Genomic DNA, 23,915 nt, shown 5'->3' on the forward strand with positions numbered 1-23,915 from the left:
CGCGCCGACCTTCCTCTCAGCGACCGCCGGGTCCCGACCCGAAGTCCCCCTGGCGGGCTGGCTTTCCGGCCGGGCCGGGGTGGGGCGTGCGATAGCGGGCGCGGGCCGGGACGCCGGGCTCGGGCTGTGCGGGAAGCGCGAGCGCGGGAGGGCGACGCCTCCGAGCGCCTCCGCCACCGGCCCCACCCCCACCCCCACCCCAGAACGGCGCTCAGGCCCAAGGACCCAAAGGCGTGTGAGCCTGGCTCCTGCGCTCTGGCCGACCGCGCTTCCGGGGTCCGGCTCTGACGGGCTGGTGGTGGTGAGCAGGGGCCCTTTGGCAGAGCGGCTCCTGGCTCGGGGACTGCCGGCTGAGAGGCAGGGAGCGCGCCAGGGCGGGCTTGGCTCCGGCCGGGGCAGCGGCTTCCCACGGGAACGTGCCCGGTGGCGCCGAGGACAGGGGCGCGGGCAGGGCGCCGGTGGGTGGGCTGGACGGGCAGGCAGGGCTTCCGCTCCCTCCCCAGCGGAGCACCCTTCCCGGGACGGACTCGTGCCAGGAAGGCCGGTGTGCGCTGGCCAGCAGGAAGGCTGGATGGCACGCGTCCCGGGCGGGCGGCAGGCAGGCAGGTGCGGCCCGGCCAAGAACGCAAGGCGGAGAAGGGTCGAGGGCACGCGGCACCCCGCCGGCGGGCAAGGCGGGGGCTCGGCCGCCTCGCTGTGGCTGGGGAGCGCAGGCGGGCCGGCGGGGCGGGCGCGGAGGACGGGGTGCCGGCCTGGCGGGAGAGCTGGCGGGGGCGGCCGTGGAAGCAAGGCTGCGAGGGCGAGTAGGCCGTTCCCCGTGCAGAAGTCGGAGCGCCGGCGAAGGGAGGAGGGCTTGCCACCCGCCGCGGGGCTGCGTGGTTCGGCGCGGCCGTGGGCGGGGCGCGGCGGGGCCGTGGGAGCGGAAGTGGAAGGGTGGGCGAGTGTGGGCGAGGGTGGGCAAGGGGGAGGCAGAGAGGCAGGAAAAGCAGCAGCTGCAGCTGCAGCCAGCTGGCGAGCAAAGATGCGCTGAGAAGGACTGAAGGTTCCTGGTGTGGGGGTGCCGGTGGCGGCGGGAGGGCGTGCGTGGAGAAAGGCAGTGGCCCGGGCAGGACGGGTGCGTTTGTCCGGCGGGCCAAAAGGCTGGCTTGTCAGGAGTGGGATTCGAACCCACGCCTCCAGGGGAGACTGCGACCTGAACGCAGCGCCTTAGACCGCTCGGCCATCCTGACGGCGGGCCTGGCTGGGCGCGTGGCCGCTGGCCTGGCTGGGACCCGACGCGGCGCGAGCACCGGCGCCCTCGGCGGGCCGCGCGGGGCGCCACGCCAGGCAGGCAGGCAGGCAGGCGGCCGTCCGGAGTGGGGGTCGACGGAGCCGGCGCGCGGCGGCCGGCCGAGGCGCCGGGCTCCGCCGCCGCTCGCGCCGCGGACCCAGCCGGGCCCTCGGCGGGCCGGCCCCTCCCCACCCGCGCCTCTCCCGGCCCGACGCCGGCCGGCGCGCGCCCACCGTGTCCTCGCAGCCCCGCTTGCCTTCTCGCGCCCCCTTCTCCCGGCGGAACGCCCGCGTTGGAGGCAAGAGGCGGCGCGCGCTGGGGAGGCTCCAGTGCCCCGGGGGTCCGGGTCCCCGTCGTGGTGGCGGGCTGCCGCTGTGACCGAGGCGGTTGGTTTGGTGCGCGGTTGGGCCGGGACCCGTGGTGGCCGGGGGCCCGTGCTGGGCAAGGGGAGGCGTCGGCAGGCAGCCCGAGAGCCCGAGAGCGGCCGGGCGGCAGGACGGTCGCCGCCGTCCTCGTTAGTATAGTGGTGAGTATCCCCGCCTGTCACGCGGGAGACCGGGGTTCGATTCCCCGACGGGGAGGCAACACACCCTTTTTGGTGGCCGCGGTCGCTCTCTGTCCTGCCGCCAGGCCCCCAAGGGCCCTTCGTCCCCTCCCGCCGTCTTCGGGCGAGGCGCCAGGGCCGCCAACGGCGGTGCCCGGCCTAGCTCCCGGCGACCCCCTCCGCGCGTGCAGCGCTCCAGCCTGAGCCCTTTGTCGTCGGCGGGCGCACGGTCGCCACGGCGGAGCGAGGGCCTCCTTGGCGACCCCACGGCCTTGCCCGACCACAGCCGGATCTGGCGGCCGGCCGGCCGCCCACGCGCCGACCCACAGTGGCTGCCTGAGTGGGCTCCTAGGCTCGCGACGGCCCCGCCGCGCGGCTCGGCACGGCGCCCCGACGCGTGCAGGCAGGTGGGTCCCGTGTCCCCTTGTCGTCGTGGGAAGTGGCCTCGCCCAGCGCCCGGTGGAGTAGGGCTGTGGCCAGCTGGGTGCTGGAAGCTGCGTGCCCCGCGTTGCCCGCCGGGGGCGAGGGCGGAGGCTTTGGCTGGCCGCGGCGGGGAGCGAAGGGCCGGAGGGCCGCAAGGCCGCGGGGGCGCCGCCCTGGGGCGGTCGGGCGGGTGGATCCCGGCCACTGCGTAGCGCTGGCGCGCTTGGGGCGCCGCGTGGCTGTTGGGGGCGCCGGCGGCGGCGCAGAGCCTCCGGCTGACGGGGCGTCGGGGCAGGGATGCGGAGGCGGCGGCGAGAGCATGCTGGGGCGAGCCCGGGGCCGGCGTCTGGCGGCCGCCCGGGCTGTGGAGCGTTGGTGGTATAGTGGTGAGCATAGCTGCCTTCCAAGCAGTTGACCCGGGTTCGATTCCCGGCCAACGCAGCGGGCCGACCTTTTGCTGAGTTCCAGCGCCCTCCGGGCAGGGGCGTTCGGGGGACAGAGAGGTGGGAGCAGGGAGCCAGCCCGCTGGCCCGCGGCTTTTGGCGTGTGTGCGAGAAGCCGGCGGCGCGCGCAGTGTTTTGAGGGTGCTGAAAGCAAGACGGCACGCCGGGGCAGGCGGCTGGACTTGCAAAGGCCGGGTGTAGGCAGCAAGGTGGCACGGGCGGGTGGCATGGAGGCGCGGGGTTCACCAGGAGCAGGCGAGGGCTGAACCCCGACGCTCCCTGGTGGTCTAGTGGTTAGGATTCGGCGCTCTCACCGCCGCGGCCCGGGTTCGATTCCCGGTCAGGGAAGCCTTTCTTCTTCCTCTCCGCCTGCCACGTGCCCATGTCCTCGCCGGACACCCTGCCACCCTTTTATTAGCCTACGCTTGCTCAGCGCTGCGCCAGAGGCCCCCGGGACCCTGCCCGTCCAGCCCAAGCACGATTCAGGCCACCTCCGCCGTCCCGCGGGGCAGAGGTTTTGGCCGCAGTGGCAACCTCGCGCCGCTTCCACCTCGACGCGCCTGAGGCCTCCCATCCACCCCCCGCCTCCCTCCCTCCTGAGGGCCTGCGGCTGCTGCCCCTGGTGGTGGCGGTGATGCTCCTGGGCTCGTGCCGGTGCTCCTGCTGTCGGTGGCGGTGAGGAGGTGGGCTTGGAAAGGGCGGGCGGCGGGAGGGCTGGGGGTAGGGCTGGGGGCTGTGGTGGTCGCCAGCTGGGGGCCAGCAGCGGCAGGGGCGGTGGCCACAGCCAAAGGCGAGCGAGGGGGATCTGCCTCTGGCAGTGGGGGCCGTGGCCACGGACCGCCTGCCTTGCCGTGTCCCTCACGCCAGCCACCTCTCTGGGCGGCTTGGCCAGTGCGTGCCAGGTCCCGGGCTGGCTGTGACTCCCGTATGCCGCTGGCGACTCCAAGAGGGTTCTGGTCTCGAGTGGGCTCTGGGAGGCGGACCGCGGCGCCCGGGAGGCATCGGTAGCAGTTCAGTCACTCAGAGGCAGTGATGCCTGCCAGGGAGGACAACCCGACCATCATGCTGTTTCCCTTGCCTGACCACAGCTCTCAATCCTCCCGGACTGAGGCAAGATTTACACAGGCCTCTCTCCCTGACTCGTAACCAAAGGCGGGCACCCGGGTGCACACACACACACAGAGCGCCCTGTTCCGCGCACCCCTCCCCTAGTGATGACATCGAATAGTTTCCCATTCTCTCCAAACTGTCTATCCAGCATCCGCTCCATCCCTCTGCCCACCCTGTCATCGTCTTCCCCGAGGAACTCTCCGCGAGGGCGATCCTCCACCACAGTCTCCTGTTGGCCCCGTCTCGGGCTCGCCTATCCCAAAGGGTTGCACGTCTGTTCAAGGACTGTGTCCTTCGGAGGGGAAGTGGACGGCAGACGAAGGGCACCAAGGTGCGGCGAGGGCGGCACACTCGGGTGCGATGGCACAAAGGCGAGTCCCCTGTGGGCAAGGAGCCCCTGTGGCCTGACGTGTGCTTGCCATCGCCAAAGGAGGTATCCTCGAGGCCCCTGCCGGGGCCGTGGGCGTCAGAGTGCGAGGGGAGAGTATGGGCCAAAGGTGCTTGGGGCCATGGCTGGTGGGCGCCCCACGTGGATCAGGAACCCAGGCAGAACGATCGCGAGCAATGGGGGCGGCAGCGAGCTGGGAGCTGGGAGGCAGGCCCCGGGGTGCTTGGTCGGGGCGTCTGTGTGGATGGCCGGCGGGAAGGGGCGGCGTGGGGCTCGCGGGGACCTGGCCGAAAGATCGGCAGGCCACTGGAGCAGGGCCTCTACAGAAGCATGGACGCGGTGGCGACGCCGTGCCAGGCACATGTGAGAGGCTGGGACGGATCTGCAGTAGGTAGGGGTGGGCGTGGGGGTAGGGCTGGGACTGCGGAGCCAGAAGGAGGCCCGCAGTGGTGAATGCCAGGGCAAGGCTGGCCAGCGCAAGACGTGTGAGGGATAGCCCGAGCCCCAGGGGGCTGGTGGCGTGGAGGTGGGGCCGAGCCTGGAGTCTGGCGGGAAAGGCAGAGGGCAGGCCATGACAGTGAGGGGGCTGTGGCGTGAGGAAGATGGCGGGAGAGCGATGACACTGCTGGGGGCTCAGGGTGGGATTGGGGGGGGTGTTGGGAGTAGGGTGGCTGTGATTTCATGAGTGCCAAGGAGAGCTCCCATGTGACCGAGCACAGTCATCCCTCCAGGGTACACACCCGCAGAGGGCAAACCTCGGGGAGGTCTGAGGGTCCGGACACCGCCACGGACACGGCAGCACCGTCTGCCATGGCGCGGACACGGAGCAAACCCCAGCGCCCATCCACACACGGCAGGCCCAAGTAGGGGTTGCATGGATGCAGCATGGAGCCATCACTCAGTCATAAGAAAAACGTCAAGTATTGCCATTTGTCACAAGCAATGATGCAGCTTACACTCGGCGGAGAATGTCCGACCGCGTTGGACAGAGGCATGTGGAGCATGGAAAATAATACAAAACGAAGCTATTTGCCGGGAGAAACCGACTCACGCAGAAACCCACCTTAGGGTAACGCAAGTGCAAAGGCAGCGGTGGAGGGATGACTGCGGAGCTGCAACGCACAGATACGCAGGACCCTGTGTAAAGGGAGAAGCGCCAAGGTTATCCAGTTCAACACAGGGAATAAGCGTCAGTGCCCTGGAGTAACCTCAAGGGGAAAAGAATCTGAAGACATATATGACATCCGAGATCCGCACACGCGAAACAGGATCACTCCGGGGTCCACCGGAAACCAGCACAGTTTTGGGAATCCACTGTACTTGCGCAACAACGCTGACTACGACGTCGGAGTAAGCTTTCAAAAGAAAACTAACTCAGCAGGCAGCGAAGTCAGCGGGAAACAGGCGAGCTATGCCAACCCCACCCTGGGTACATATCCACGAAAGACGCAACTCTTCATTCGGAAAGACACACGCAACCCCCACGGTCACAGCAGCACCGTTTGCCATAGCCGAGACGTGGAGAAAACGCTAGTGCCCATCCCCAAAGGCTCAGCCACCAAGATGCAGTATCAGAGAAAGGGAGAGAATGGGATGTCACCGAGCCGTCCACAAGAGGCAGAAAGTTTCACTGGCAGCAACGGCGGCTGGAGCTGCAGAATATTACCCTTGGTGAGGGAAGTCAAACAGACAAGGTCACGGATGGGTGGACTCTAAAGTGTTGTACAAATTAATCCCTGGGCCAACCAGCCACAGACTCTCAGACACAGGAAAGCCGCTTGGGGCTTCCCAAGGGCGCAGTCAGGGACGGAGGGATGAATGAGGAGCCGGGCTCAACGGATCAACCGGACCAGTACTGCGTAGGAAGGGGAGGAGGAACAAGGACACGCGGGATAGCGCAGGGAATGAGGTCCCATATCCTGTCATCACCCGTAATGGAAACCGAGCTGAAAACATAAGCCCCCCCCCACAGACAGGACTGAACCCCAACGCTGTACAGCGGAAACGGACACCAGGGTGTAGATCAACTACACTTCCAGAACGAGTGCTACTCCGTCGAAGTCAGTCAGTCGAGGATCAGTCCAGCAATAGGAAAGAGAAGAGCTTACATTATGATCCAGGAAAGCCACCCCTGGGCACGCATCGGGAAAAGACGACAAACACCCCTAATGGGGAGAGATGCAGGCATCCCCCAGGGTCACCGCAGCCCTCTGTGCCGGAGCCGAGACCCGCGGGAAGCGCCCAAGTGCCCGTCGGCACGTGGCCGGCACAAGAACGTGAGGGATATCTGTACCGTGGATTATGACGCAGCCCTCAAGAAGGAGCCGCCATCGCCATGGGCCTCGAGGTCAGACGGACCCACAGAAGGGTCCGCTCAGTGAAGTGAGTCGCTTGGATAGGGAGAAAGCTCTGTGGACTCTAACGACGAATACAGACGAATCTATGCGCAAAGGGGAAAGCGACCTTGAGACGTCGAAAACGTACATAGGGCTACCCAAGGGGAAAGGCAGGGAGGGACGAAGTTGGAGGCGGATCAAGAGATAGGAAAGACTGTGCCTGCAGGACATGAGCAACAGAGCTTTCCTCTGGAGCAGGAGAAGCGTATTTGGATCTCGCCTTCACCTACACTGGGAGACCACCTGGCAAAGAACAGGGGACTGAAGCACTTTGCCGGGCACCTGAGACTCACCCAGGAATGTGAATCCGTTCTACCTGTGTTCGAAGAAGCAGAAGAAGGAGCAGGCCGTGGCTTGAAGTGGGGGGTGGGGGGAGGCAGGCCAGTGGGACAGATGCAAAGGCAGGTTCCTTGACAAGAGTGGGATTTGGAACGGCTCAGGGAGGAACGGGGCGTGGTGGGGGGGGTGTGTGGAGATGGGGGAGGCGGGGAGCTGGGGGTGGGATGGGTGCATGTGGGGGCGTAGGGGGACGGTGAGGCTGCATGCTGAGGTGGGGGTGCCCTTGGGGTAGGGCTGATGCTGAGGTGAGGCGCGCAAGAGGGTTTCAGGGGGAAGGGGTGGTGTTTGAGGTGGTGAGGGCATTGCTGTTGGAAACCTATTTCTGCCAGGGCCGGCAGCTGGTGGACTTCTTTGGAACTCGTTCTGCAAGACATGGTCCAGGGGCCCTCCAGGCCAAAGGGAGGTATGCTTGCCAGATGTGGCAGCTCCCTTGCTCCTGGCTGTGCAAACGTAGTGTGATTGATTTCTCTCGGAGTGTGGGGAGAGTGAGGCAGGGAACTGGGAGACGGACGTTGTGGAAGATGAAAGTGTGGTGCGGGCGGCTGCCAGCGGTGGGGTATTCCTGCCAGTGCTATCCCCGAGCCCTCGGTTGAGGACGGGTCCGGTTGAGGACGGGAGCCAACACAAGAAAGGTGCCTGGACGCACGGGCGGCTGAGCCCGCAGGGTCTGGGGCCACGAAGGCTTGGCAGCAGGGCCTTTTGTGGGTGAGGTGGGGAGGGGTCCTGGGCGTCTGCGTGGGAGAGGCAGCGGGCGGCAGGTAACAAGCCAGCGTTTGCAGGAGCGCTGCCTCGAGCGCGTTTCAGCGCGCAGACCTAGTTCGGCTCTGGGGCCGCACCGTGGGACCAAAAGGGGACGCTGTGGCTGCATGGGCCGGGAATCGAACCCGGGCCTCCCGCGTGGCAGGCGAGAATTCTACCACTGAACCACCCATGCACCGGTGGCCAGCGCCGCCCGTCGCTGCCCCTGAGGCGCTGGCCGCCACCCGCCCGCTGCTGCTCACTGCTCGCCCGTGGGCATCTCTCTGCTCCGTTGGAGCAGGAGACGACGGGCGGGCGACCTGAAAGCCAGGATCCGGGCACGTGCAGGACCCCGGGGCGCGGCGCTCTCGGAGGGAGCCCGGAGCGGCGGGACGCGGGCCCACGCGGCCCCTCCCGCGCCTTCTGCGCCGACCACGGCCGCCGCGACCCTGTCGGTGTCGCGCGCGGGGGCCGGGAGCCGGCGCCGGGATCCCTGTCAGGTGCAGGCGCTGCGTGTTCGCTGCGGCCGCGCGCCGACCTTCCTCTCAGCGACCGCCGGGTCCCGACCCGAAGTCCCCCTGGCGGGCTGGCTTTCCGGCCGGGCCGGGGTGGGGCGTGCGATAGCGGGCGCGGGCCGGGACGCCGGGCTCGGGCTGTGCGGGAAGCGCGAGCGCGGGAGGGCGACGCCTCCGAGCGCCTCCGCCACCGGCCCCACCCCCACCCCCACCCCAGAACGGCGCTCAGGCCCAAGGACCCAAAGGCGTGTGAGCCTGGCTCCTGCGATCTGGCCGACCGCGCTTCCGGGGTCCGGCTCTGACGGGCTGGTGGTGGTGAGCAGGGGCCTTTTGGCAGAGCGGCTCCTGGCTCGGGGACTGCCGGCTGAGAGGCAGGGAGCGCGCCAGGGCGGGCTTGGCTCCGGCCGGGGCAGCGGCTTCCCACGGGAACGTGCCCGGTGGCGCCGAGGACAGGGGCGCGGGCAGGGCGCCGGTGGGTGGGCTGGACGGGCAGGCAGGGCTTCCGCTCCCTCCCCAGCGGAGCACCCTTCCCGGGACGGACTCGTGCCAGGAAGGCCGGTGTGCGCTGGCCAGCAGGAAGGCTGGATGGCACGCGTCCCGGGCGGGCGGCAGGCAGGCAGGTGCGGCCCGGCCAAGAACGCAAGGCGGAGAAGGGTCGAGGGCACGCGGCACCCCGCCGGCGGGCAAGGCGGGGGCTCGGCCGCCTCGCTGTGGCTGGGGAGCGCAGGCGGGCCGGCGGGGCGGGCGCGGAGGACGGGGTGCCGGCCTGGCGGGAGAGCTGGCGGGGGCGGCCGTGGAAGCAAGGCTGCGAGGGCGAGTAGGCCGTTCCCCGTGCAGAAGTCGGAGCGCCGGCGAAGGGAGGAGGGCTTGCCACCCGCCGCGGGGCTGCGTGGTTCGGCGCGGCCGTGGGCGGGGCGCGGCGGGGCCGTGGGAGCGGAAGTGGAAGGGTGGGCGAGTGTGGGCGAGGGTGGGCAAGGGGGAGGCAGGGAGGCAGGAAAAGCAGCAGCTGCAGCTGCAGCCAGCTGGCGAGCAAAGATGCGCTGAGAAGGACTGAAGGTTCCTGGTGTGGGGGTGCCGGTGGCGGCGGGAGGGCGTGCGTGGAGAAAGGCAGTGGCGCGGGGAGGACGGGTGCGTTTGTCCGGCGGGCCAAAAGGCTGGCTTGTCAGGAGTGGGATTCGAACCCACGCCTCCAGGGGAGACTGCGACCTGAACGCAGCGCCTTAGACCGCTCGGCCATCCTGACGGCGGGCCTGGCTGGGCGCGTGGCCGCTGGCCTGGCTGGGACCCGACGCGGCGCGAGCACCGGCGCCCTCGGCGGGCCGCGCGGGGCGCCACGCCAGGCAGGCAGGCAGGCAGGCGGCCGTCCGGAGTGGGGGTCGACGGAGCCGGCGCGCGGCGGCCGGCCGAGGCGCCGGGCTCCGCCGCCGCTCGCGCCGCGGACCCAGCCGGGCCCTCGGCGGGCCGGCCCCTCCCCACCCGCGCCTCTCCCGGCCCGACGCCGGCCGGCGCGCGCCCACCGTGTCCTCGCAGCCCCGCTTGCCTTCTCGCGCCCCCTTCTCCCGGCGGAACGCCCGCGTTGGAGGCAAGAGGCGGCGCGCGCTGGGGAGGCTCCAGTGCCCCGGGGGTCCGGGTCCCCGTCGTGGTGGCGGGCTGCCGCTGTGACCGAGGCGGTTGGTTTGGTGCGCGGTTGGGCCGGGACCCGTGGTGGCCGGGGGCCCGTGCTGGGCAAGGGGAGGCGTCGGCAGGCAGCCCGAGAGCCCGAGAGCGGCCGGGCGGCAGGACGGTCGCCGCCGTCCTCGTTAGTATAGTGGTGAGTATCCCCGCCTGTCACGCGGGAGACCGGGGTTCGATTCCCCGACGGGGAGGCAACACACCCTTTTTGGTGGCCGCGGTCGCTCTCTGTCCTGCCGCCAGGCCCCCAAGGGCCCTTCGTCCCCTCCCGCCGTCTTCGGGCGAGGCGCCAGGGCCGCCAACGGCGGTGCCCGGCCTAGCTCCCGGCGACCCCCTCCGCGCGTGCAGCGCTCCAGCCTGAGCCCTTTGTCGTCGGCGGGCGCACGGTCGCCACGGCGGAGCGAGGGCCTCCTTGGCGACCCCACGGCCTTGCCCGACCACAGCCGGATCTGGCGGCCGGCCGGCCGCCCACGCGCCGACCCACAGTGGCTGCCTGAGTGGGCTCCTAGGCTCGCGACGGCCCCGCCGCGCGGCTCGGCACGGCGCCCCGACGCGTGCAGGCAGGTGGGTCCCGTGTCCCCTTGTCGTCGTGGGAAGTGGCCTCGCCCAGCGCCCGGTGGAGTAGGGCTGTGGCCAGCTGGGTGCTGGAAGCTGCGTGCCCCGCGTTGCCCGCCGGGGGCGAGGGCGGAGGCTTTGGCTGGCCGCGGCGGGGAGCGAAGGGCCGGAGGGCCGCAAGGCCGCGGGGGCGCCGCCCTGGGGCGGTCGGGCGGGTGGATCCCGGCCACTGCGTAGCGCTGGCGCGCTTGGGGCGCCGCGTGGCTGTTGGGGGCGCCGGCGGCGGCGCAGAGCCTCCGGCTGACGGGGCGTCGGGGCAGGGATGCGGAGGCGGCGGCGAGAGCATGCTGGGGCGAGCCCGGGGCCGGCGTCTGGCGGCCGCCCGGGCTGTGGAGCGTTGGTGGTATGGTGGTGAGCATAGCTGCCTTCCAAGCAGTTGACCCGGGTTCGATTCCCGGCCAACGCAGCGGGCCGACCTTTTGCTGAGTTCCAGCGCCCTCCGGGCAGGGGCGTTCGGGGGACAGAGAGGTGGGAGCAGGGAGCCAGCCCGCTGGCCCGCGGCTTTTGGCGTGTGTGCGAGAAGCCGGCGGCGCGCGCAGTGTTTTGAGGGTGCTGAAAGCAAGACGGCACGCCGGGGCAGGCGGCTGGACTTGCAAAGGCCGGGTGTAGGCAGCAAGGTGGCACGGGCGGGTGGCATGGAGGCGCGGGGTTCACCAGGAGCAGGCGAGGGCTGAACCCCGACGCTCCCTGGTGGTCTAGTGGTTAGGATTCGGCGCTCTCACCGCCGCGGCCCGGGTTCGATTCCCGGTCAGGGAAGCCTTTCTTCTTCCTCTCCGCCTGCCACGTGCCCATGTCCTCGCCGGACACCCTGCCACCCTTTTATTAGCCTACGCTTGCTCAGCGCTGCGCCAGAGGCCCCCGGGACCCTGCCCGTCCAGCCCAAGCACGATTCAGGCCACCTCCGCCGTCCCGCGGGGCAGAGGTTTTGGCCGCAGTGGCAACCTCGCGCCGCTTCCACCTCGACGCGCCTGAGGCCTCCCATCCACCCCCCGCCTCCCTCCCTCCTGAGGGCCTGCGGCTGCTGCCCCTGGTGGTGGCGGTGATGCTCCTGGGCTCGTGCCGGTGCTCCTGCTGTCGGTGGCGGTGAGGAGGTGGGCTTGGAAAGGGCGGGCGGCGGGAGGGCTGGGGGTAGGGCTGGGGGCTGTGGTGGTCGCCAGCTGGGGGCCAGCAGCGGCAGGGGCGGTGGCCACAGCCAAAGGCGAGCGAGGGGGATCTGCCTCTGGCAGTGGGGGCCGTGGCCACGGACCGCCTGCCTTGCCGTGTCCCTCACGCCAGCCACCTCTCTGGGCGGCTTGGCCAGTGCGTGCCAGGTCCCGGGCTGGCTGTGACTCCCGTATGCCGCTGGCGACTCCAAGAGGGTTCTGGTCTCGAGTGGGCTCTGGGAGGCGGACCGCGGCGCCCGGGAGGCATCGGTAGCAGTTCAGTCACTCAGAGGCAGTGATGCCTGCCAGGGAGGACAACCCGACCATCATGCTGTTTCCCTTGCCTGACCACAGCTCTCAATCCTCCCGGACTGAGGCAAGATTTACACAGGCCTCCCTCCCTGACTCGTAACCAAAGGCGGGCACCCGGGTGCACACACACACACACACACACACACACACACACAGAGCGCCCTGTTCCGCGCACCCCTCCCCTAGTGATGACATCGAATAGTTTCCCATTCTCTCCAAACTGTCTATCCAGCATCCGCTCCATCCCTCTGCCCACCCTGTCATCGTCTTCCCCGAGGAACTCTCCGCGAGGGCGATCCTCCACCACAGTCTCCTGTTGGCCCCGTCTCGGGCTCGCCTATCCCAAAGGGTTGCACGTCTGTTCAAGGACTGTGTCCTTCGGAGGGGAAGTGGACGGCAGACGAAGGGCACCAAGGTGCGGCGAGGGCGGCACACTCGGGTGCGATGGCACAAAGGCGAGTCCCCTGTGGGCAAGGAGCCCCTGTGGCCTGACGTGTGCTTGCCATCGCCAAAGGAGGTATCCTCGAGGCCCCTGCCGGGGCCGTGGGCGTCAGAGTGCGAGGGGAGAGTATGGGCCAAAGGTGCTTGGGGCCATGGCTGGTGGGCGCCCCACGTGGATCAGGAACCCAGGCAGAACGATCGCGAGCAATGGGGGCGGCAGCGAGCTGGGAGCTGGGAGGCAGGCCCCGGGGTGCTTGGTCGGGGCGTCTGTGTGGATGGCCGGCGGGAAGGGGCGGCGTGGGGCTCGCGGGGACCTGGCCGAAAGATCGGCAGGCCACTGGAGCAGGGCCTCTACAGAAGCATGGACGCGGTGGCGACGCCGTGCCAGGCACACGTGAGAGGCTGGGACGGATCTGCAGTAGGTAGGGGTGGGCGTGGGGGTAGGGCTGGGACTGCGGAGCCAGAAGGAGGCCCGCAGTGGTGAATGCCAGGGCAAGGCTGGCCAGCGCAAGACGTGTGAGGGATAGCCCGAGCCCCAGGGGGCTGGTGGCGTGGAGGTGGGGCCGAGCCTGGAGTCTGGCGGGAAAGGCAGAGGGCAGGCCATGACAGTGAGGGGGCTGTGGCGTGAGGAAGATGGCGGGAGAGCGATGACACTGCTGGGGGCTCAGGGTGGGATTGGGGGGGTGTTGGGAGTAGGGTGGCTGTGATTTCATGAGTGCCAAGGAGAGCTCCCATGTGACCGAGCACAGTCATCCCTCCAGGGTACACACCCGCAGAGGGCAAACCTCGGGGAGGTCTGAGGGTCCGGACACCGCCACGGACACGGCAGCACCGTCTGCCATGGCGCGGACACGGAGCAAACCCCAGCGCCCATCCACACACGGCAGGCCCAAGTAGGGGTTGCATGGATGCAGCATGGAGCCATCACTCAGTCATAAGAAAAACGTCAAGTATTGCCATTTGTCACAAGCAATGATGCAGCTTACACTCGGCGGAGAATGTCCGACCGCGTTGGACAGAGGCATGTGGAGCATGGAAAATAATACAAAACGAAGCTATTTGCCGGGAGAAACCGACTCACGCAGAAACCCACCTTAGGGTAACGCAAGTGCAAAGGCAGCGGTGGAGGGATGACTGCGGAGCTGCAACGCACAGATACGCAGGACCCTGTGTAAAGGGAGAAGCGCCAAGGTTATCCAGTTCAACACAGGGAATAAGCGTCAGTGCCCTGGAGTAACCTCAAGGGGAAAAGAATCTGAAGACATATATGACATCCGAGATCCGCACACGCGAAACAGGATCACTCCGGGGTCCACCGGAAACCAGCACAGTTTTGGGAATCCACTGTACTTGCGCAACAACGCTGACTACGACGTCGGAGTAAGCTTTCAAAAGAAAACTAACTCAGCAGGCAGCGAAGTCAGCGGGAAACAGGCGAGCTATGCCAACCCCACCCTGGGTACATATCCACGAAAGACGCAACTCTTCATTCGGAAAGACACACGCAACCCCCACGGTCACAGCAGCACCGTTTGCCATAGCCGAGACGTGGAGAAAACGCTAGTGCCCATCCCCAAAGGCTCAGCCACCAAGATGCAGTATCAGAGAAAGGGAGAGAATGGGATGTCACCGAGCCGTCCACAAGAGGCAGAAAGTTTCACTGGCAGCAACGGCGGCTGGAGCTGCAGAATATTACCCTTGGTGAGGGAAGTCAAACAGACAAGGTCACGGATGGGTGGACTCTAAAGTGTTGTACAAATTAATCCCTGGGCCAACCAGCCACAGACTCTCAGACACAGGAAAGCCGCTTGGGGCTTCCCAAGGGCGCAGTCAGGGACGGAGGGATGAATGAGGAGCCGGGCTCAACGGATCAACCGGACCAGTACTGCGTAGGAAGGGGAGGAGGAACAAGGACACGCGGGATAGCGCAGGGAATGAGGTCCCATATCCTGTCATCACCCGTAATGGAAACCGAGCTGAAAACATAAGCCCCCCCCCACAGACAGGACTGAACCCCAACGCTGTACAGCGGAAACGGACACCAGGGTGTAGATCAACTACACTTCCAGAACGAGTGCTACTCCGTCGAAGTCAGTCAGTCGAGGATCAGTCCAGCAATAGGAAAGAGAAGAGCTTACATTATGATCCAGGAAAGCCACCCCTGGGCACGCATCGGGAAAAGACGACAAACACCCCTAATGGGGAGAGATGCAGGCATCCCCCAGGGTCACCGCAGCCCTCTGTGCCGGAGCCGAGACCCGCGGGAAGCGCCCAAGTGCCCGTCGGCACGTGGCCGGCACAAGAACGTGAGGGATATCTGTACCGTGGATTATGACGCAGCCCTCAAGAAGGAGCCGCCATCGCCATGGGCCTCGAGGTCAGACGGACCCACAGAAGGGTCCGCTCAGTGAAGTGAGTCGCTTGGATAGGGAGAAAGCTCTGTGGACTCTAACGACGAATACAGACGAATCTATGCGCAAAGGGGAAAGCGACCTTGAGACGTCGAAAACGTACATAGGGCTACCCAAGGGGAAAGGCAGGGAGGGACGAAGTTGGAGGCGGATCAAGAGATAGGAAAGACTGTGCCTGCAGGACATGAGCAACAGAGCTTTCCTCTGGAGCAGGAGAAGCGTATTTGGATCTCGCCTTCACCTACACTGGGAGACCACCTGGCAAAGAACAGGGGACTGAAGCACTTTGCCGGGCACCTGAGACTCACCCAGGAATGTGAATCCGTTCTACCTGTGTTCGAAGAAGCAGAAGAAGGAGCAGGCCGTGGCTTGAAGTGGGGGGTGGGGGGAGGCAGGCCAGTGGGACAGATGCAAAGGCAGGTTCCTTGACAAGAGTGGGATTTGGAACGGCTCAGGGAGGAACGGGGCGTGGTGGGGGGGGTGTGTGGAGATGGGGGAGGCGGGGAGCTGGGGGTGGGATGGGTGCATGTGGGGGCGTAGGGGGACGGTGAGGCTGCATGCTGAGGTGGGGGTGCCCTTGGGGTAGGGCTGATGCTGAGGTGAGGCGCGCAAGAGGGTTTCAGGGGGAAGGGGTGGTGTTTGAGGTGGTGAGGGCATTGCTGTTGGAAACCTATTTCTGCCAGGGCCGGCAGCTGGTGGACTTCTTTGGAACTCGTTCTGCAAGACATGGTCCAGGGGCCCTCCAGGCCAAAGGGAGGTATGCTTGCCAGATGTGGCAGCTCCCTTGCTCCTGGCTGTGCAAACGTAGTGTGATTGATTTCTCTCGGAGTGTGGGGAGAGTGAGGCAGGGAACTGGGAGACGGACGTTGTGGAAGATGAAAGTGTGGTGCGGGCGGCTGCCAGCGGTGGGGTATTCCTGCCAGTGCTATCCCCGAGCCCTCGGTTGAGGACGGGTCCGGTTGAGGACGGGAGCCAACACAAGAAAGGTGCCTGGACGCACGGGCGGCTGAGCCCGCAGGGTCTGGGGCCACGAAGGCTTGGCAGCAGGGCCTTTTGTGGGTGAGGTGGGGAGGGGTCCTGGGCGTCTGCGTGGGAGAGGCAGCGGGCGGCAGGTAACAAGCCAGCGTTTGCAGGAGCGCTGCCTCGAGCGCGTTTCAGCGCGCAGACCTAGTTCGGCTCTGGGGCCGCACCGTGGGACCAAAAGGGGACGCTGTGGCTGCATGGGCCGGGAATCGAACCCGGGCCTCCCGCGTGGCAGGCGAGAATTCTACCACTGAACCACCCATGCACCGGTGGCCAGCGCCGCCCGTCGCTGCCCCTGAGGCGCTGGCCGCCACCCGCCCGCTGCTGCTCACTGCTCGCCCGTGGGCATCTCTCTGCTCCGTTGGAGCAGGAGACGACGGGCGGGCGACCTGAAAGCCAGGATCCGGGCACGTGCAGGACCCCGGGGCGCGGCGCTCTCGGAGGGAGCCCGGAGCGGCGGGACGCGGGCCCACGCGGCCCCTCCCGCGCCTTCTGCGCCGACCACGGCCGCCGCGACCCTGTCGGTGTCGCGCGCGGGGGCCGGGAGCCGGCGCCGGGATCCCTGTCAGGTGCAGGCGCTGCGTGTTCGCTGCGGCCGCGCGCCGACCTTCCTCTCAGCGACCGCCGGGTCCCGACCCGAAGTCCCCCTGGCGGGCTGGCTTTCCGGCCGGGCCGGGGTGGGGCGTGCGATAGCGGGCGCGGGCCGGGACGCCGGGCTCGGGCTGTGCGGGAAGCGCGAGCGCGGGAGGGCGACGCCTCCGAGCGCCTCCGCCACCGGCCCCACCCCCACCCCCACCCCAGAACGGCGCTCAGGCCCAAGGACCCAAAGGCGTGTGAGCCTGGCTCCTGCGATCTGGCCGACCGCGCTCCCGGGGTCCGGCTCTGACGGGCTGGTGGTGGTGAGCAGGGGCCCTTTGGCAGAGCGGCTCCTGGCTCGGGGACTGCCGGCTGAGAGGCAGGGAGCGCGCCAGGGCGGGCTTGGCTCCGGCCGGGGCAGCGGCTTCCCACGGGAACGTGCCCGGTGGCGCCGAGGACAGGGGCGCGGGCAGGGCGCCGGTGGGTGGGCTGGACGGGCAGGCAGGGCTTCCGCTCCCTCCCCAGCGGAGCACCCTTCCCGGGACGGACTCGTGCCAGGAAGGCCGGTGTGCGCTGGCCAGCAGGAAGGCTGGATGGCACGCGTCCCGGGCGGGCGGCAGGCAGGCAGGTGCGGCCCGGCCAAGAACGCAAGGCGGAGAAGGGTCGAGGGCACGCGGCACCCCGCCGGCGGGCAAGGCGGGGGCTCGGCCGCCTCGCTGTGGCTGGGGAGCACAGGCGGGCCGGCGGGGCGGGCGCGGAGGACGGGGTGCCGGCCTGGCGGGAGAGCTGGCGGGGGCGGCCGTGGAAGCAAGGCTGCGAGGGCGAGGAGGCCGTTCCCCGTGCAGAAGTCGGAGCGCCGGCGAAGGGAGGAGGGCTTGCCACCCGCCGCGGGGCTGCGTGGTTCGGCGCGGCCGTGGGCGGGGCGCGGCGGGGCCGTGGGAGCGGAAGTGGAAGGGTGGGCGAGTGTGGGCGAGGGTGGGCAAGGGGGAGGCAGGGAGGCAGGAAAAGCAGCAGCTGCAGCTGCAGCCAGCTGGCGAGCAAAGATGCGCTGAGAAGGACTGAAGGTTCCTGGTGTGGGGGTGCCGGTGGCGGCGGGAGGGCGTGTGTGGAGAAAGGCAGTGGCGCGGGGAGGACGGGTGCGTTTGTCCGGCGGGCCAAAAGGCTGGCTTGTCAGGAGTGGGATTCGAACCCACGCCTCCAGGGGAGACTGCGACCTGAACGCAGCGCCTTAGACCGCTCGGCCATCCTGACGGCGGGCCTGGCTGGGCGCGTGGCCGCTGGCCTGGCTGGGACCCGACGCGGCGCGAGCACCGGCGCCCTCGGCGGGCCGCGCGGGGCGCCACGCCAGGCAGGCAGGCAGGCAGGCGGCCGTCCGGAGTGGGGGTCGACGGAGCCGGCGCGCGGCGGCCGGCCGAGGCGCCGGGCTCCGCCGCCGCTCGCGCCGCGGACCCAGCCGGGCCCTCGGCGGGCCGGCCCCTCCCCACCCGCGCCTCTCCCGGCCCGACGCCGGCCGGCGCGCGCCCACCGTGTCCTCGCAGCCCCGCTTGCCTTCTCGCGCCCCCTTCTCCCGGCGGAACGCCCGCGTTGGAGGCAAGAGGCGGCGCGCGCTGGGGAGGCTCCAGTGCCCCGGGGGTCCGGGTCCCCGTCGTGGTGGCGGGCTGCCGCTGTGACCGAGGCGGTTGGTTTGGTGCGCGGTTGGGCCGGGACCCGTGGTGGCCGGGGGCCCGTGCTGGGCAAGGGGAGGCGTCGGCAGGCAGCCCGAGAGCCCGAGAGCGGCCGGGCGGCAGGACGGTCGCCGCCGTCCTCGTTAGTATAGTGGTGAGTATCCCCGCCTGTCACGCGGGAGACCGGGGTTCGATTCCCCGACGGGGAGGCAACACACCCTTTTTGGTGGCCGCGGTCGCTCTCTGTCCTGCCGCCAGGCCCCCAAGGGCCTGTCGCCCCTCCCGCCATCCCCGTCGACCTCCTCTGCCCGTGCAGCGCTCCAGACTGAGCCCTTTGTCGTCGGCGGGCGCACGGTCGCCACGGCGGAGCGAGGGCCTCCTTGGCGACCCCACGGCCTTGCCCGACCACAGCCGGATCTGGCGGCCGGCCGGCCGCCCACGCGCCGACCCACAGTGGCTGCCTGAGTGGGCTCCTAGGCTCGCGACGGCGCCTTCGTACGGTCGCCACAGCGTTGGGACGCGTGTAGGCGGGTGGGTCCTGGTCCCCCTATTGTCGTGGATGTGGCCTCGCCCAGCGCCCGGTGGAGACGGGCTTTGGCCAGCTGCGTGCCCTGCATTGCCCCTCGGTGATGATGGCGTTCGCGGGCCGCGGCGGGGAAAGATGGCCCGGAGGGCCGCAAGGCCGCCGTAGCCCTTCGCGGTGGCGTTCGTTCCAGTGTATCCCGGCAGCCGCGTAGCGCTGGGGCGAACGGGGAGCCGCACGGCTGCTTGTGGCGGCGGCGGCGGCGTCGCAGAGCCCTGAATGACGTTGAGTTCTGGCAAGGATGCGGCAGTGGCGGCGAAAGTGTCCTGGGCTGAGCCCGGTGCCGGCTTCTCCCCCGTCTTTGTAGCGGTCGTGGTTAGTAGTGAGCATATCTACCTTCTAAGCAGTTGACTCGAGTTCGATCCCTGACAACGCAGCGGGCCGACATTTTGCTGAGTTCCTCCCGTCATGGGGCATTCGGGGGAGAGAGAGCTGGGAGCAGGGAGCCCGCGGCTTTTGGGGTGCGTGCGAGAAGCCGCCGGCGCGCGCAGTGTTTTGAGAGTGCTGAAAGCAAGACGGCACGCCAGAGCAGACGGACTGCAGGATGGTCGGGCGGCTGGACTTGCAAAGGCCGGATGTGGGCAGCAAGGTGGCAAGGGGCGTGTAGCATGGAGGCGCTGGGTTCGGCAGGAGGAGGCGAGGGCCGAACCCCCACGCTCCCTGGTGGTCTGTGGTTAGGGTTCGGCGGTATCTTTGCCTCGGTCTGGGGTCGATTCCCAGGCAGGGAATGGTTTATTTTTCCTCTCCTTAAACCACTCATCTCCCCGGCACGACCCTAGTGCCCTTGTAGCCCAGGGTTGCTCCGAGATCAGAAAGTAGGGCGACTAGTGTATTCTGGGTTAACTTTTTTACTTAAATTATTACAATCACCTGGGTGAGACATACTTGCAATTTGAAATCTAGGAGACAGGTGTCTTAGCGGAGCAATGTAGTGTTTGTGAAAAGATCTCTGCATAAAATCTGCAGTAATGAGCTTGCCTCCTCGGTTTCTATTTTGTAACCCGTTGGTGTGTTTGGCTCTTTAGTGAGAGGTTGTAGGTTCACTCCTGCTCATGGATGTTTATCAAGTGAATATTTTGAGGCAACATCGCTTTCTAACATTCGGTAAGCTTCGTTTGTAGGATAATATATTTCTGCTTCTGTATACACTAGTAGATGCTCCACACTGGAAGTTTAGTTTTCACACCTCACCAAACTGATCCATTTATCCATTTTCCCCTCCCCACAAGGCCTTTACAATTTTGAGTCAGGAGAAGGCAATGGCAACCCACTCCAGTACTCTTGCCTGGAAAATCCCATGGATGAAGGAGCCTGGAAGGCTGCAGTCCATGGGGTCGAGGAGGGTTGGACACGACTGAGCGACTTCACTTTCACTTTTAACTTTCATGTATTGGAGAAGGAAATGGCAATCCACTCCAGTGTTCTTGCCTGGAGAATCCCAGGGACGGGGGAGCCTGGTGGGCTGCCGTCTATGGGGTCGCACAGAGTCGGACACGACTGAAGTGACTTAGCAGCAGCAGCAATTGACGTCGCAGTCTTCCTTTTTCTCCACCTTACTTTTAGACATCATTCTAATCCAGAATGCTATGAATCAATTTTCTAGTAAGAGACGTTTCTTAGTTTTCCACATCCTAATCAGACTGGAGTTATCTGCAGTGAAACAAACATTCCTGTCCTTTTTTTCCCAGAAGGAAATCCTTTGAGAGTGGCTTTCCTACAGAATCTCACAGCCAGTAGGCTGTTACAAGTGGGGGCTGCTATCACACAAAATAGCTGCAGCTCTCTACTACCATTTAGCCACAAAACACCCTTCTTTTGCCACCATGGTAACTTCACATACAGTGTTGGGAAGGTCTTGGTTTAATGTCCATTCCCGTTCAAAAGGGGGAAATTGGAGGCACAGAGCAATCACTGGTTCACATTACTTTTAACATCCAGCCTGACACACGCTGCCAGTTCTGTAAGGCACACTGCTACTCACTGGGAATGATTCTCTGCCTCTCAGAATCATCCACTGAGTTATCCTTACTCTTCCATAAGAATAGTATTTGCAGCTGATCCTTTTTCTTCCCCCTAGCCTGCTTTCTGCCCATCAGAAATTGGAGATCCAAAGGCTTCTTTTAATTTTGTCTTTATCCCTTTCAGTTCAAGCTGATGTACTCCCTTTAAATACTTGAAGAGTTTCTTCTATGCCAATATATATTTCACTTATTGGACAAAAATCACACTCACAAATCTCTTTGAGATAAGCCTTTTTTTTTACTTTGGGCTCTTGGTGAGGCTAGTGGAGGCCAAGGCCCTTAATATTCTTTAAAAAGCCTCATTAAGGCAAAGTCTTTGAGGCATGCCCTTAAGACGGAGTGTCTTCTTTCTGTCTGAAAGAGTCTATGAGGCCTTGTTTCAGTTTTCCTTTTGTCTTAATAAAGAGTCCTGTAGGTGCAGCCTTCGTTTTCTCTTTCCCCTGGGACCATGTTTTTTGACCGTGCTTGGGTTTGATCTTTGTGTGGAGTCTCTTTCTTTCTCTGAAAAATATTGCCGAGTTGAAACTGTCTCAAGTTGAAAATGGAGCAGTTAGTTGTTTGGTTCACCTCTGTTTTCTAATATTTTGTGACAGGCAGGGAATGTACCCTCTTAGGGTTTTCAGCTGGCACACTATAAAATTACTCCAATAGAAGACTGCCAAGAGGAAGACAGTTTGTGAATGCATGTAGCGCACATCACACAGGAAGAAACCTCATGATGGGTAATTCAAAGGAGTGGTTACAACTTGGGCCAATATAATGTCTTAACAAAAGAAAATAAATTTATAGAGAAATGACATGACAGGAAATGTGGAAAGGTAAAGAAGGGACGGAATTAATTGAGTAAAAAAAGATGTTCAAACAAATATTTGTATAGGAATGTTCATAGTAGAACTATTCACAGCAGCCAAAAAGTGACAACAACCCAAATATCCATCAGTGGATGAATATATAAACAAAATGTGGTAAATACGTATGATGGCATTTTATTCAGTCATAAAATAGAATGAAGTACTGATACATACTACAATATGAATGAACTCCCAAAAGAAGTGAAAGAAGCCAGACACAAAATGTCACATAATGTGTGGTTCCACTTATATGAAATATCTAAAATAGATAACTGCAAAGGAATAGAAAGTAAATTGATGGTTTCCAAGGACTGGAAGGAGAGAGTATTGGGGAATAATTGCTTAATGGATATGGGGTTTTATTTGGGGATGATAAAAATGTTTCAGACTAGATGGAGGTGGTGGTTACCTAACTTTCAGAACGCATTAAATGCCAATGAATTGTTCACTTAAAAATGCTTGATTTTATGTTATGTGAATTTCACTTAAAAACAAAATTCAGTGTGGTCTCTGAAGTCCAATTGTCAGTAGGTTTAACTGTAAATCAGTATATTGATGTGTTTAGCCTACCATTAATATTACTCAGCCCTGATGTTTCTCTGCCAGAAGGGACTTTTTCTTTTTTAATTCATTCCTCTTATGTAACCAGATGAAAGCATGTTTGCACTACATCCAGATAGGGCAGAAGCAAAAATGCTCTGAAAAAGCAGTTATCCTAAACTATAGCCCAACCAAGGGAATTCTTTTTCTTCAGTGTGCTTAGTATAATGGTGTCACCATCTGTGATGGTTAATTTTATGTGTCAACTTGACTGGGCCATGGGGTACCCAGATATTTGGTCAGACCTTAAGTCTTTCTGTGAGACTGTTTTTGCATGGGATTAACATTTAAATCAGAAGACTGAGTAAAGCAGACTTCTCTCCCTGTTGTGGATGGGCCTCATCCAATCTGTTGGATGACCAGATAGAACAAAAAGATTGCCATCCCTCTAGGAAGAAAGAACTCATCCTGCCTAACTGCTGTCAAACTGGGAATTGTGATTTTCCTGCCTTCAGATTTGGACTGGAACATCAGCTTTTCCCCAGCTAGAGCCTGTTGGCCTTGAACTAGCTCTCCTGGTTCTCAAGCCTTCAAACTCCAACTGGAACCAAACCATCAGCTCTCAGCGTCTTGCTTGCCAACTCATGCTGTGGATCCATAATCATATGAGTCAATTCTTTATAATCTCCTTCTGTCTCTCTAGATACAGATGTATAGATAGGTACGAGTCTCCAATACTTTGGTCACCTGATGTGAACAACTGACTTACTGGAAAAGATCCTGATGCTGGGAAAGATTGAAGGCAAAAGGAGAAGAGGGCAGCAGAGGATGAGATGTTTGAATGGTATCACCAATTCAATGGACATGAACTTGGACAAACTCTGGGAGATGATGAGGGACGGGGAGACCTGGCATGCTGCAGTCCATGGGGTCACAAAGAGTAGGATACAACTTCAGCGACAGCAACAACAACAGATCTCCTCATGGTTCTGTTTCTAGGAGAACCTGACTAATGTGCCATCCATCCAGTCCAGCATCCAAGAAGCTTTACAGGCCCCCTTTTCTCTCTCCTATGATTAACTTCTAGTAGGAATACTGAGTGTTCCTCAAGTTAAAGGGATCTTTCTAAAAATTGGAAACAGGATCCTGAATACAATTTTAAGAGGAAAATGTATATTTGTTAGCCCTGTACCTTCAAACTACATGGCAACTACTTGAGCTACAGAAGTGAAAATACTCACCGAAGAACTTGGCAGTGTTCTCACTGGAGGGGAAGCCAAAGGGATAAAAGAGAAAGGACTTGATCCCTAATGGATATGGTGAGTAGGAAAGGTTCTGAACTTATTTCCAAGGGTGCTGTAATTTACTTGGAGTAGAACCTGGGAAAAAGTTCCTGGTTGGAAGAGTGGAGAAAGGTGACTCAGTTTGGGAAAGAAGCACCTTAGATCCAAGGGGTTGGGCGAGGAACTGACAGCCTGATACATGGGTGAGCCTGGAAAGTCACAGACTTCAGCATGCCCTAATATCTGCAGCTGTGTGAATGAGTACAGATGGAGGCCCACATACTTACACCTAAATGTTTTAAACTTATAAATTAAGCTAGTAAACTGTGAAATAAAATAAGATCTTTCTTCCTACTTTGACAAAAGTACTCTCCTAAGGATCTATGAGGCCAGTGTTGCATTTAGAATTATGGAACTCCTCATAGTTCTGTGCCTGAGCATGGTGATACAGGGGGGACTCTCTATCCACTCTAGCTCCTTTCTGCACTGAAAGGGTAAACATCACTTCCACGTCCAAGCTCTTCTCAAACCCCTGCAAACAGCCTTCCTTTGGCCATCTGTGCATCTCTGCCTGCGCACACTGGAGGCCTAGTCCACCTCAGCAGTCCTGATGGGA

The 23,915-nt window shown here is 63.5% G+C and overlaps 12 non-coding genes across 12 annotated transcripts; 7 read left to right on the forward strand and 5 right to left on the reverse strand.

Moving 5' to 3' along the window:
* Nucleotides 1–1,146: 1,146 nt before the first annotated feature.
* TRNAL-CAG (transfer RNA leucine (anticodon CAG)) lies at nt 1,147–1,229 on the reverse strand. The gene has a single exon. It is a non-coding gene; the product is annotated as a tRNA-Leu (tRNA).
* Nucleotides 1,230–1,779: 550 nt separating this feature from the next.
* TRNAD-GUC (transfer RNA aspartic acid (anticodon GUC)) lies at nt 1,780–1,851 on the forward strand. The gene has a single exon. It is a non-coding gene; the product is annotated as a tRNA-Asp (tRNA).
* A 755-nt stretch (nt 1,852–2,606) lies between these two features.
* Nucleotides 2,607–2,678, forward strand: TRNAG-UCC (transfer RNA glycine (anticodon UCC)). The gene has a single exon. It is a non-coding gene; the product is annotated as a tRNA-Gly (tRNA).
* A 278-nt stretch (nt 2,679–2,956) lies between these two features.
* TRNAE-CUC (transfer RNA glutamic acid (anticodon CUC)) lies at nt 2,957–3,028 on the forward strand. The gene has a single exon. It is a non-coding gene; the product is annotated as a tRNA-Glu (tRNA).
* Nucleotides 3,029–7,776: 4,748 nt separating this feature from the next.
* On the reverse strand, nt 7,777–7,847 carry TRNAG-GCC (transfer RNA glycine (anticodon GCC)). The gene has a single exon. It is a non-coding gene; the product is annotated as a tRNA-Gly (tRNA).
* Nucleotides 7,848–9,326: 1,479 nt separating this feature from the next.
* On the reverse strand, nt 9,327–9,409 carry TRNAL-CAG (transfer RNA leucine (anticodon CAG)). Its single transcript has one exon. It is a non-coding gene; the product is annotated as a tRNA-Leu (tRNA).
* A 550-nt stretch (nt 9,410–9,959) lies between these two features.
* Nucleotides 9,960–10,031, forward strand: TRNAD-GUC (transfer RNA aspartic acid (anticodon GUC)). Its single transcript has one exon. It is a non-coding gene; the product is annotated as a tRNA-Asp (tRNA).
* Nucleotides 10,032–10,786: 755 nt separating this feature from the next.
* Nucleotides 10,787–10,858, forward strand: TRNAG-UCC (transfer RNA glycine (anticodon UCC)). The gene has a single exon. It is a non-coding gene; the product is annotated as a tRNA-Gly (tRNA).
* Nucleotides 10,859–11,136: 278 nt separating this feature from the next.
* Nucleotides 11,137–11,208, forward strand: TRNAE-CUC (transfer RNA glutamic acid (anticodon CUC)). The gene has a single exon. It is a non-coding gene; the product is annotated as a tRNA-Glu (tRNA).
* Nucleotides 11,209–15,975: 4,767 nt separating this feature from the next.
* TRNAG-GCC (transfer RNA glycine (anticodon GCC)) lies at nt 15,976–16,046 on the reverse strand. Its single transcript has one exon. It is a non-coding gene; the product is annotated as a tRNA-Gly (tRNA).
* A 1,479-nt stretch (nt 16,047–17,525) lies between these two features.
* TRNAL-CAG (transfer RNA leucine (anticodon CAG)) lies at nt 17,526–17,608 on the reverse strand. The gene has a single exon. It is a non-coding gene; the product is annotated as a tRNA-Leu (tRNA).
* A 550-nt stretch (nt 17,609–18,158) lies between these two features.
* TRNAD-GUC (transfer RNA aspartic acid (anticodon GUC)) lies at nt 18,159–18,230 on the forward strand. Its single transcript has one exon. It is a non-coding gene; the product is annotated as a tRNA-Asp (tRNA).
* Nucleotides 18,231–23,915: the final 5,685 nt, after the last annotated feature.

This window comes from Capricornis sumatraensis, chromosome 2 (assembly GCF_032405125.1).
Source record: "Capricornis sumatraensis isolate serow.1 chromosome 2, serow.2, whole genome shotgun sequence".
Classification (NCBI taxonomy): Eukaryota; Metazoa; Chordata; class Mammalia; order Artiodactyla; family Bovidae; genus Capricornis; species Capricornis sumatraensis.